Source organism: Lagenorhynchus albirostris, chromosome 2 (genome assembly GCF_949774975.1).
Source record: "Lagenorhynchus albirostris chromosome 2, mLagAlb1.1, whole genome shotgun sequence".
In the NCBI taxonomy this organism is placed as follows: domain Eukaryota; kingdom Metazoa; phylum Chordata; class Mammalia; order Artiodactyla; family Delphinidae; genus Lagenorhynchus; species Lagenorhynchus albirostris.
The window spans coordinates 7,244,275-7,256,896 of NC_083096.1; positions in this window are offsets into that span (position 1 = coordinate 7,244,275).

Below are 12,622 nucleotides of genomic sequence, written 5' to 3' on the forward strand. Positions count from 1 at the left end.
TATTTTCTCTTAGCTAAAAATTATTTTCTCCTACTTTTAGACTTGGCAGACTGAGTGGAAATGAGAAGATATCCTTCCTTTTTCTTTTGTAAGACCAAGTTTTTGGTTAAAATATAACAAACAATAAATACATAAATGGAATTAATATCAAGATAGAAGTCTTGAGATTTCAGAATAAAAGGCAAATGTAGAATAACTAAGCCATGGAAAATATTGGTTAAAACTGTGGACACTGGAGATAAACTATAGTTTTAAAGCCTGACTTTCCCACTAATCAGCTATGTAATAATGGGCAATTTACTTAGCCTCTCTGTGTCTGGTTACTTTACCTATAAAAAGAAAATAATAATAGGATTACCACTTTAAAATCCTGTTGAGTATTCAAAGATTTAATATAAGTTAAGACTTTAGAATAATGCCTTTTTACATAGTAAATGCTTAATAATTATTAGCTGGCTTCCTTAACAAAATTTAGGTCGTAGAGCTATGAACCATAGTTACCCACAAATGTGAAGTATGGAAGGTCTCAGACTTCTAATGGGTTATTTCTGTTTCTGGGGCACAAAAGACTATTACATATAAATAGAACATAGAAAAAGCATGCCTGACAGCTCATAAAAAACAAGAAAGCTTGTCATCAGTCAGAAAATTGTAGTTGTAAGTTGTAGAAACCAACAATTACAAAAAAAAAAAAAAAAGAAAACCAACAAATAGAAAATCCTAAAGCTGACAGCAGAAAACTACTAGAGCTCATCAATGAATTCAGTAAAGTTTCAGGATACAAAACTAATATACAGAAATCTGTTGCATTTCTATACAGTAACAAACATTAGAATGAGAAATTAAGGAAACAATCCCATGTACCATAACAAAAAAAAAAAAAAGAACAAAATACCTAGGAATAAACCTACCTAAGGAGGTAAAAGACGTGTACTCAGAAAACTATTAAGACACTGATGAATCAAATTGAAAATGACACAAACAGATGGAAAGATGCACTGTGTTCTTGGATAGGAAGAATTAATTACTGTTAAAATGATCAAACTACCCAAGGCAATCTACAGATTCAGTGCAATCTCTATCAAAATTCCAATGGCTTATTCACAGAACTAGAACAACTAATTTTAAACTTTGTATGGAAATGCAAAAGACCCCAAAGAGACAGAACAATCTTGAGGAAAAAAAATAGAGCGAAATGATCATGCTCCTTGACTTCATACATACTACAAAGCCAGGGTAATCAAAACAGTATGGTACTGGCACATAAAAAGAAACATAGATCAGTGGAACAGGATAGAGTACAGAAATAAACCCACACAGTTATGATCAATTAATCTATGACAAAGGTGGCAAGAATATACAATGGAGAAAAGACAGTCTTTTCAGTAAGTGGTGCTGGGAAAACTTGGCAGCTACATGTAAAAGAATGAAGTTAGCCCACATCTGATATAAAACTCAATGACGAAAAACTGAAAGCCTTCCTGCTGAAATCTGGAACAACACGTAATACCCACTCTCACCATTTCTATTTAACATAATATTGGAAGTCCTAGCCACAGCAATCAGACAAGAAAAAGAAGTAAAAAGTATCCAGATTGGAAGAGAAGAGGTAAAATTGTTATTATATGCAGATCACATGATATATAGAAAACCCTAAAGACTCTACACAAAAAATAATAGAACTGATACATTCAGCAAGATAGCAGGATACAAGATTAATGTACAGAAAACAGTTGCATTTCTCTATGCTAACAATGAAAAATCAGAAGGGAATGTAAAAAAAAAAAACCTTTAAAAACTGAACCAAAATAATAAAATGCTTAGGAATAAACCTGACTAAGGAGGTGAAAGACTCATATGCTGAGAACTATAAAATATTAATAAAGGAAATTAAAGATGATTGAAAGAAATGGAAAGATATCCATGCTCTTGGATTGGAAGAATTAATATTGCTAAAATGACCATAATACCCAAAGCAATCTACAAATTTAATGTGATCTCTATCAAATTACCCATGATATTTTTCACAGAACTAGAACAAATAATCCTAAAATTCATATGAAACCATAAAAGACCCAGAATTGCCAAAGCAAACATGAAGAAAAAAACCAAGCAGGAGGCATAACCCACCCAGACTTCAGACAATAATACAAAGCTACAGTAATCAAAACAACATGATATTGGCACAAAAACAGACATATGAACAATGGATTGGAATAGAGAGCCCAGAAATAAACCCACATACCTATGGTCAATTAATCTTCAACAAAGGAGGCAAGAATATACAATGGGAAAAAGACAGTCTCTTCAGCAAGTGGTGCTGGGAAAGTTGGACAGCTGCGTGGAAATCAATGAAATTAAAACATGCTCTCACACCATACACAAAAATATACTCAAAATTCCTTAAAGACGTAAACATAAGACATGGCACCATAAAACTCCTAGAAGAGATCATAGGCAAAACATTCTCTGACATAAATAGAACCAATGATTTCTTAAGTCAGCCTCCCAAGGCAATAGAAATAAAATCAAAAATACACAAATGTGACCTACTTACAAGCTTTTGCACAGCAAGGGAAACCATAAACAAAATGAAAAGACAACCTAAAAACTGGGAGAAAATATTTGCAAATAATTAGACTGACAAGGGCTTAATTTCCAAAATATAAAATCAGCTCATACAACTTAACAACAAAAAAACAAACAACCCAAACGAAAATTGGGCAGAAGACCTAAACAGACATTTCTCCAAAGAAGACCTACAGATGGCCAAAAGGCACAAGAAAAGATGCTGAACATCACTAATTATTAGAGAAATACAAATCAAAATTACAATGAGGTACCACCTCACATCAGTCAGAATGGCCATCATTAACAATTCTAGATATAACAAATGCTGGAGAGGGTGTGGCATAAAGGGAACACTCCTACACTGTGGGTGGGAATGTAAGTTGGTGCAGCCACTAAGGAAAACAGTATGGAGATTCTTCAAAAAATTAAAAATAGAATTACCATAGCCAAGACATGGAAACAACCTAAGTGTCCATCAACAGATGAATGGATAAAAATGTGGTACATATATACAATGGAACACTGCTCAGTCATAAAAAATAAAATAATGCCATTTGCAGAAACATGGATGGATCTAGAGATTATCATACTAAATGAAGTAAGTCATAAAAGAGAAGGACAAATACCATATGATACCACTTATATGTGCAATCTAAAATATGACACAAATGAACTTATCTATGAAACAGAAACATACAAACATAGAGAACAGACTTGTGGTTGCCAAGGGGGAGAGAAACTGGGGGAGTGATGGATTTGGAGTTTGGGGTTAGCAGATAGCAAACTATAATAGCAAACATAATAGCAAACTATTATGTATAGAATGGATAAACAACAAGGTCCTACTGTGTAGCACAGGGAACTATATTGAATATCCTGAGATAAACCATAATGGAAAAGAATATATATATCTGAATCACTTTTATGTACAGCATAATTAACACAACATTGTAAATCAACTACACTTCAATAAAAATAAAAGAATAAGATCAGAATATTCTCTAACACTATATAAAAAAATAAAGTCAAAATGGATTAAAGACCTAAATGTAAGACCAGATACTGTAAAACTCCTAGAGGAAAACATAGGCAGAACACTCTGACAAAAATTGCAGCAATATTTTTTTTGATCCATCTCCTAAAGCAAAGGAAATAAAAGCAAAAATAAACAAATGTGACCTAATTTAACTGAAAAGCTTTTGCACAGCAAAGTAAACCACTGACAAAACAAAAGGACAACCTACTGAATGTGAGAAAATATTTGCAAATGATATGACCAATAGGGGATTAATATCCAACATATATAAACAGCTTATACAACTCAATATATATAAAAAAACCCCACAAACAACCCTATTAGAAATTGGACAGAAGAGCAAAATAGACATTTTTCCAATGAGGAAATGCAGATGGCCAACAGGCAGACGAAAAGATTCTCAACATTGCTAATAATCAGGGAAATAAAAATCTTTTGGGTTTTTTTTTCTGTTTTATTGAAATGTAATTGAGACAGCACTGCATATGTTTAAACTATACAGCATATTGATTTTACTTACATATATTGGAATGGATAGTTCTTTAAAAAGAAAAAAAATACACATACCAACGAGACAGCAGTAGCTGTCTCTTACAATACCACACTAAATTTATGTAAAACATCAAGATAAATTTAAAAAGAAATATGCAGGTGCAAACTATTTTCTGTCTTGGATCAAATGCAATGAGTTGTGACATTAGGTGTTAAACAGAGATAGCATTTACCTTGTGGGTAGCATGAAGGGTACTCATCATGTATTGTTTCTTTTTTTTTCTCTCTCAATTTTATTTTATGTTTTTTAACATCTTTATTGGAGTATAATTATTTTACAAAGTTGTTAGTTTCTGCTTTATAACAAAGTGAATCAGCTATACGTACACATATATCCCCATATCTCCTCTCTCTTGCATCTCCCTCCCACACTCCCTATGCCACCCCTCTAAGGAGTCAAAAAGCACCAAGCTGATATCTTTGTGCTATGCGGCTGCTTCCCACTAGGTATCTATTTTTCATCTCGTACTATATATAAGTCCATGCCACTCTCTCACTTCATCCCAGCTTAACTATACACCTCCTTGTGTCCTCAAGGCCATTCTCTACGTCTGAGTCTTTATGCCTGTCCTGCCCTTGGGTTCCTCAGAACTTTTTTTTTTTTTTGATTCCATATATATGTCTTAGCATACAGTATTTGTTTTTCTCTTTGACTTACTTCACTCTGTATGACACAATCTAGGTACATCCACCTCACTACAAAAAACTCAATTTTGTTTCTTTTTAAGGCTGAGTAATATTCCATTGTATATATGTGCCACATCTTTTTTATCCATTCATTTGTTGATGGACACTTAGGTTGCCTCCATGTCCTGGCTATTGTAAATAGAGCTGCAATGAACATTGTGTTACATGACTCTCTTTGAATTATAGTTTTCTCAGGGTATGTTCCCAGTACTGGGATTTCTGGGTCATATGGTAGCTCTATGTTTATTTTTTTGAGGAACCTCCATACTATTCTCCATAGTGGCTATATCAATTTACATTCCCACTAAGAGGGTCCCCATTTCTCCACACCCTCTCCAGCATTTAATGTTTGTAGATTTTTTGATGATGGCCATTCTGACTGGTGTGAGATGATACCTCATTGTGGTTTTGATTCACATTTCTCTAATGATTAGTGATGTTGAGCATTCTTTCATGTGTTTGTTGGCAATCTGTGTATCTTTTATGGAGAAATGTCTATTTAGGTCTGCCAATTTTTGGACTGGGCTTTTTGTTTTCTTGATACTGAGCTGCATAAGCTGCTTGTAAATTTTGGAGATTAATCCTTTGTCAGTTGATTCGTTTGCAAATATTTTTTCCCATTCTGAAGGTTGTCTTTTCTTCTTGTTTATGGTTTCCTTTGTTGTGCAAAAGCTTTTAAGTTTCATTACATCCCATTTGTTTATTTCTGTTTTTATTTCAATTTCTCTAGGAGGTGGGTCAAAAAGGATCTTGCTGTGATGTATGTCATAGAGTGTTCTGCCTATGTTTTCCTCTGAGAGTTTGATAGTGTGTGGCCTTACATTTAGGTCTTTAATCCATTTGGAGTATATTTTTGTGTATGGTGTTAGGAACTGTTCTAACTTCATTCTTTTACATGGAGCTGTCCAGTGTTCCCAGCACCACTTATTGAAGAAGCTGTCTTTTCTCCATTGTATATTCTTGCCTCCTTTATCAAAGAGAAGGTGACCATATGTGTGGGTCTACCTCTGGGCTTTCTATCCTGTTCTATTGATCTATATTTCTGTTTTTGTGCCAGTACCACACTGTCTTGATTACTGTAGATTTGTAGTATAGTCTGAAGTCAGGGAGCCTGATTCCTCCAGTTCCATTTTTCTTTCTCAACATTGCTTTGGTATTTGGGGTCTTTTTTGTTTCAATACAAATTGTGAAATTTTTTATTCTAGTTCTGTGAAAAATGCCATTGGTAGTTTGATAGGGATTGAATTGAATCTGTAGATTGCTTTGGGTAGTATAGTCATTTTCACAACGTTGATTCTTCCAATCCAAGAACATGGTATATTTCTCTCCATCTGTTTTTATTATCTTTAATTTCTTTCATCAGTGTCTTATAATTTTCTGCGTACAGGTCTTTTGTCTCCTTAGGTAGGTTTATCCCTAAGTGTTTTATTCTTTTTGTTGCAGTGGTAAATGGGAGTTTTTCATTAATTACTCTTTCAGGTTTTTCATCATTAGTATATAGGACTGCAAGAGATTTTTGTGCATTAATTTTGTATCCTGCTAATTTGCCAGATTCATTGATTAACTCTAGTTGTTTTCTGGTAGCAGCTTTAGGATTCTCCATGTATAGTATCACATCTTCTGCAAATGGTGACAGTTTTACTTCTTGTTTCCCAATTTGGATTCATTTTATTTCTTTTTCTTCTCTGATTGCCATGGCTAAAACTACCAAAACTATTTTGAATAACAGTGGTGAGAGTGGGCAACCTTGTTTTGTTCCTGATCTTAGAGGAAATGGTTTCAGTTTTTCACCATTGAGAATGATGTTGGCTGTGGGTTTGTCATATATGGCCTTTATTATGTTTAGGTAGGTTCCCTCTATGCCCATATTCTGGAGAATTTTTATCATAAATGGGTGTTGAATTTTGTCAGAAGCTTTTTTTACATCTATTTGGTTACTCATATGGTTTTTATCCTTCAATTTGTTAACATGGTGTATCACATTGACTGTTTTGCATATACTGAAGAATCCTTGCATTCCTGGGATAAACCCCACTTGATCATGGTGTATGATCCTTTTAATGTGCAGTTGGATTCTGTTTGTTAGTATTTTGTTGAGGATTTTTGCATCTATATTCATCAGTGATATTGGCCTGTAGTTTTCTATTTTTGTGACATCTTTGTCTGGTTTTGGTATGAGGGTGATGGTTGCCTTGTTGAATGAGTTTGGGAGTGTTCCTCCCTCTGCTATATTTTGGAAGAGTTTGAGAAGAACAGGTGTTAGCTCTTCTCTAAATGTTTGATAGAATTTGCCTGTGAAGCCATCTGGTCCTGGGATTTGTTTGCTGGAAGATTTTTAATCACAATTTCAGTGCTTGTGATTGGTCTGTTCATATTTTCTATTTCTTCCTTGTTTAGTCTTGCAAGTGTTGTGCTTTTCTAAGAATTTGTCCATTTCTTCCAGGTTGTTCATTTTATTGGCATAGAGTTGCTTGTAGTAATCTCTCATGATCCTTTGTATTTCTGCAGTGTCAGTTGTTACTTCTCCTTTTTCATTTCTAATTCTATTGATTTGAGTTTCTCCCTTTTTTTCTTGATGTGTCTGGCTAATGGTTTATCACTTTTGTTTATGTTGTCAAAGAACCAGCTTTTAGTTTTATTGATCTTAGCTATTGTTTCCTTCATTTCTTTTTCATTTCTTTCTGATCTGATCTTTATGATTTCTTTCCTTCTGCTAACTTTGGGTTTTTCCTTTTTGTTCTTCTTTCTCTAATTGCTTTAGGTGTAACATTAGGTTGTTTATTTGACATTTTTCTTATTTCTTGAGGCAGGACTGTATTGCTATAAACTTCCCTCTTAGAACTGCTTTTGCTGAATTCCATAGGTTTTGGGTCATCGTGTTTTCATTGTCTTTTCTTTCTATGTATTTTTTGATTTCCTGTTTGATTTCTTCAGTGATCTCTTGGTTATTTTGTAGCATATTGTTTAGCCTCCATTTGTTTGTATTTTTTACCCTTTTTTCTGCTAATTGATATCCAGTCTCATAGCGTTGTGGTCAAAAAAGATACTTGATATAATTTCAATTTTCTTAAATTTACCAAGGCTTGATTTGTGACCCAAGATATGATCTATCCTGGAGAATGTTCCATAAGTACTTGAGAAGAAAGTGTATTCTGTTGTTTTTGGATGGAATGTCTTATAAATCTCAATTATCTCCATCTTGTCTAATGTACATTTAAATGTGTTTCCTTATTTATTTTCATTTTGAATGATCTGCCCATTGGTGAAAGAGGGGTGTTAAAGTCCCCTACTATTATTGTGTTACTGTCGGATTTTCCTTTTATGGCCATTAGCATTTTCCCTATGTATTGAGGTGCTCCTATGTTGGGTGCATAAAGATTTACAATTGTTATATCTTCTTCTTGGATTGATCCCTTGATCCTTATGTAGTGTCCTTCTTTGTCTCTTGTAATAGTCTTTATTTTAAAATCTATTTTGTGATATAAGAATTGCTACTCCAACTTTCTTTTGATTTTCATTTGCATGGAATATCTTTTTCCATCCCCTCACTTTCAGTCTGTATGTACATGTCCTTAGGTCTGAAGTGGGTCTCTTGTAGACAGCACATATACAGGTCTTGTTTTTGTATCCATTCAGCCAGTCTATGTATTTGGTTGGAGCATTTTAATCCGTTTACACTGAAGGTAATTATTGCTATGTATGTTCCTATTACCATTTTCTTAACTGTTTTGGGTTTGTTTTTGTAGGTCTTTTCCTTCTCTTGTACATCCTGCCTAGAGAAGTTTCTTTAGCATTTGTTGTACAGCTCGTTTGGTGGTGCTGAATTCTCTTAACTTTTCCTTGTCTGTAAAGGTTTTAATTTCTCTATTGAATCTGAATGAGATCCTTGCTGGGTAGAGTAATCTTGGTTGTAGGTTTTTGTCCTTCATCACTTTAAATATGTCCCGCCACTCCCTTCTGGCTTGCAGAGTTTCTGCTGAAAGATCAGCTGTTAACCTTACAGGGATTCCCTTGTGTGTTATTTGTTGCTTTCCCCTTGCTGCTTTTAATATTTTTTCTATTTATTTAATTTTTGTTGGTTTGATTAATATATGTCTTGGCATGTTTATATCTGCATTTATCCTGTATGGGACTCTCTGTGCTTCCTGGACTTGATTAACTATTTCCTGTCCCATATTAGGGAAGTTTTCAACTATAATCTCTTCAAATATTTTCTCAGTCCCTTTCTTTTACTATTCTTCTTTTGGGACCCCTATAATTCGAAGGTTGGTGCATTTAATGTTGTCCCAGAGGTCTCTGAGACTGTTCTTAATTCTTTTTATTCTTTTTTCTTTATTTTACTCTGTGGCAGTTATTTCCACTATTTTATATTCCAGGTCACTTATCCGTTCTTCTGCCTCAGTTATTCTATTGTTCCCTTCTATAGAATTTTTAATTTCATTTATTGTTTTGTTCATCATTGCTTGTTTGCTGTTTTGTTCTTCTAGTTCCTTGTTAAACGTTTCTTGTATTTTCTCCATTCTATTTCCAAGAATTTGGATCTTTACTATCATTACTCTAAATTCTTTTTCAGGTAGACTGCCTATTTCCTCTTCATTTGTTTGATCTGGTGGGTTTTTACCTGGCTCCTTCATCTGCTGTGTGTTTCTCTATCTTCTCATTTTGTTTAACTTACTGTGTTTGGGGTCTCCTTTTTGCAGGCTGCAGGTTCATAGTTCCCATTGTTTTTGGTGTCTGCCCCCAGTTGGTAGGCTTTGTTCAGTGGTTGTGTAGGCTTCCTGGTGGAGGGGACTGGTGGGACAGTCCCACCAGTGGGACTGGGTCTTCTCTTTCTGATGAGCAGGGCTGCGTCCAGTGGTGTGTTTTGGGGTGTCTGTGTGCTTAGTATGGTTTTAGGCAGTCTCTCTTTTAATGGGTGTGGTTGTGTTCCTGTTTTGCTAGTTGTTTGGCATGAGGCATCCAGCTTGCTGGCTGTTGTGTGGAGCTGGGTCTTAGTGTTGACATGGAGATCTGTGAGAGAGCTCTTGCCAATTGATATTACATTGGGCCAGGAGGTCTCTGGTGGTCCAATGAAGTGGACTCAGCTGTCTCACCTTGGAGTCTCAGGCCTACAGCCAGCTGGAACACCAAGACCCTGTCAGCCACATATCTCAGAAGAAAAGGAATAAAAAAATAAAAATAAAAATAATAAAATAAATAAATAAAAAAGAAGAGAGCAACCAAACCAATAAACAAATCCACCAATGATAACAAGCACTAAAAACTAAACTAAGATAAACATAAAAATCAGAAACATATCAGTCGCAGACAGCAAACCCCAAATCTACAGTTGCTCCGAAAGTCCACCGCCTCAAGTTTTGGAACATTTCTTTTGTATTCAGGTATTCCACAGACTCAGGGTTCATCAAGTTGATTGTGGAAATTTAATCTACTGCTCCTGAGGCTGCTGGGAGAGATTTCCCTTTCTCTTCTTTGTTCACACAGCTCCCGGTGTTCAGCTTTGGTTTTGGCCCCACCTCTGCATGTAGGTCACCCTCAGGCATCTGTTCCCCAGCCAGACAGGAGGGGGTTAAAACACTGGCTGATTAGGGCTCTCTTTCTCTCTCAGGCCTGGGAGATGGAGGGGTATGGTATTCATAATTGGAATCCAGGGTGAGCCTGTGGCAGCAGAGGTCAGCATGACATTGCAACAGGCTGTGGCACACCTTGTGTTCTCCTGGGGAAGTTGTCCCTAGATCTTGGGATTCTTGCATGGCGTGCTGCACAGGGTCCCAGGGTGGGGATGTGATTTGGGTATTGACCTGTGCTCGCACACAGGATTCTTGGTGGCAGTGGCAGCAGCATGAGTGCTTCATGCCTATCTCTGGGGTCTGAGCTGATAGTTGCACCTTGCTTCTGTCTCTTGAGCTTGCTTAGGTGGTGCTCTGCCTTCTGTGGGCACATGAGGAAGGAATTCCCTGTCCTTGTGCACCTTGAGACAATGTTCACTTGCTTCTTAAGCAGATACAGAGTTTCCCCCAGACTCCCTCCTAGCTAGTTGTGGCACACCAGCCCCCCTTCAGGCTGTTTTCACGCAGCCAACCCCAGTCCTCACCCTGGGGTCTGATCTGCAAAGCCTAAGCCTCAGCTCCCAGCCCCCACTTGCCCAGGCGGGTGAGCAAACTAGTGTCTCAGGCTGGTGAGTCCTGGTCGGCACCGATCCTATGTATGGGAATCTCTCCGCTTTGCCCTTTCCATCCCTGTTGCTTCACTCTCCTCCGTGGCTCTGAAGCTTCCCCCCTCCCACCCCCCTTCTCCATCAGTGAAGGGGCTTCCTAGTGTGTGAAAACTTTTCCTCCTTCACAGCTCCCTCCGAGAGGTGCAGGTCCCATCCCTATTCTTTTGTCTCTGTTTTTTCTTTTGCCCTACCCAGGTAAGTGGGAATTTTCTTGCCTTTTGGGAAGTCTGAGGTCTTCTGCCAGCATCCAGTAGGTGTTCTGTAGGATTTGTTCCACATGTAGATGTATTTTTGATGTATCTGTGGGACGAAAGGTGATCTCCACATCTTACTCCTCTGCCATCTTGAAAGTCCCCAGGAAATACAAATCTTAACCACAAGATATCACTTTACACTTGTCAGAATGGTTATCAAAAAGAGCACAATCAACAAATGTTGGCAAGAACAATGAAGAAAAGACAGTCTCTCCAATAAATGGTGCTTGGATAATTGGATATTCACATTTAAAAGAAAGAAACTGGACCCATATCTTACATTTACTCATAAAAATGAACTTAATTGGATTCAAGACTTAAATATAAGACCCCAAATCATAAAACTCCGGAAGAAACATAGGAATAAAAATCCTTGATATGGGTCTTGGTAATGATTTTTTGGATATAACAACTAAAGCACAAGAAACAATATAAAAAACAGGTAGACTGCATCAAATTAAAAAGCTTTTGCACAGCAAAAGAAATCATCAACAAATTGAAAAGAAAACCTACAGAATTGTAAAAAAAAATTTGCAAACCATTTATCTGGTTAGGGGTTGATATGCAAAACATATGAAGGACTCATACAACTCAATAGCAAAAAGAAATAACTCAATTAAAAAATGAGCAAAGGACCTGAATAGACATTTCCCCAAAGAAGGTATAGGAAAGCGCAACAGGTATATGAAAAGATGCTCAACATCAGGAGTCCTTAAAGAAATGCAAATTAAAACCACAATGAGGTATCTTCTCACACCTATTAGAATGAGCATCATTAAAAAGACATCAAAAAGAAATAACAAATACGGGTGTGGATGTGGAGAAAAGAGAACCTTTGTGAACTGTTGGTGGGTTCGTAAACTGGTGCAGCCACTATGGAGGATCCTCTAAAAATTAAAAATAGAACTACCATATCATCCAACAATTTTACTTCTGGGAACATATCCAAAGTAATGAAAAAAACTAACTCAGAACGATATGTGCACACCAATGTTCACAGCAGCATTATTCACAATAGCCAAGATATGAAGACAACCCTACTGTCCACCAATGGACAAATGGATAAGGAAGTTGTGATATATAAGTATGGTAATGTTACTCAGCTCTACATGAGAGAAAATCCTACCGTTTATGACAACGTGGATGATGGATAGACCTGGAAGGCATTATGATAAGTGAAATAAGCCAGACAGAAAAAGACAAATACTGAATGACTTCACTTGTATATACAGAAGCTATAAAACAAACAAAAACAGCAACAAAAAACTCATAGGAGAAGAAGAGATCAGGCTTGTGGTTACCAAA